The sequence below is a fragment of the Bactrocera neohumeralis genome, unplaced genomic scaffold (genome assembly GCF_024586455.1).
Source record: "Bactrocera neohumeralis isolate Rockhampton unplaced genomic scaffold, APGP_CSIRO_Bneo_wtdbg2-racon-allhic-juicebox.fasta_v2 ctg4912, whole genome shotgun sequence".
NCBI lineage: Eukaryota > Metazoa > Arthropoda > Insecta > Diptera > Tephritidae > Bactrocera > Bactrocera neohumeralis.
The window spans coordinates 612-1744 of record NW_026091888.1 but is presented as its reverse complement, the minus strand read 5'-3'; the positions used below and the strand labels follow the sequence as shown (position 1 = coordinate 1744).

Sequence of the window (1133 nt, the reverse complement as noted above, 5' to 3'; positions counted from 1 at the left end):
ATATACTTGTACAACTTATACACTGACCGAAATATTCGGCGTAAGGTTTGTTAGAAAAACGAAAATCATTACACGTAGTTTATGGCAGTTGTGGTGGTACCGACCCGATTTTATCTATTAACTATTATCATACCACATACTAAACAAATGTTTTCTGGGTTTCATTAGGTAAGGAACATACAATTACCAATGACATGCAGTACAGTCAGCCGGATTTTGAAAAAGATCCTGAAATTAGTTATACCAGAGAACATAAATACATAGAGAACGAATGCACGATGTGAATTTTGAAGTTATACTTCTTATACGAGTTCGGAAAAGTTTGCGATAGATTCATATTGCGCAACCTTGTCTGCGAAGATGTTCGAGCAGCAAGCGAAGCGGCGACAGTTGGCGATCGTTTGTTAGTTTCTTTCGGCACAGCTCGGATTTTCTACCAGCAACACAATGTTGCCATGCTTATGCTTTTGTTGTTTTTGTAGAACAATGTTTCAATATTTGGTTGGTGACATATTCACATGTGTGCGCATATGTATGTTTGTATGCTTGTGCATTATTATATACTTCTCTTTCTTTCGTTTGTCTTTCATTTCTGCGAATTCTCAACTATTTTGTGTGACTTTTTAGTTTGAAATATCTGCGTTGGCCTTTGTAAAATTAAGACTATACTTTTACAGGATCATTTCTGTAATTCAGTCCTCATTTGCATTTTTGAAATCGACCGCGATGACGAGGTATATCGTTTTATTTGACAGCGTGAGGTTTAAGACCTTCATTTCTAATGTTGTGTTGTGGCATATTAGAAATGATGTTTCTTCGAAAATCGCTCGCTTACAACGGATAAAACGACTTCTGAGTGGTGATTTTAAAGAATAAATTCCAAGGTTTTACACAAAAATAATGCAGTCAATAAGTACAGTACGCTTATGTATGCTTGCGCATTTTTTTTATTTGTTTGTCTTTAATTTCTGCGAATTCTCAACTATTTTACGTGACTTTATTTCTTTCGTTTCTGTTTCATTCCTGCGAATTCCTTGTGACTTTTAGATTGAAATACTCTGCGTTGGCTGTTGAAAAGTTAAGACTATACTTCAGGATCATTTCTGTAGTCAGTCTTCATTTACTTTTCTTTG

At 35.2% G+C, this 1133-nt stretch overlaps 1 pseudogene; it reads left to right on the top strand.

Moving 5' to 3' along the window:
• The first annotated feature begins 659 nt into the window (after nucleotides 1-659).
• On the top strand, nucleotides 660-861 carry LOC126767239 (small nucleolar RNA U3; annotated as a pseudogene).
• Nucleotides 862-1133: the final 272 nt, after the last annotated feature.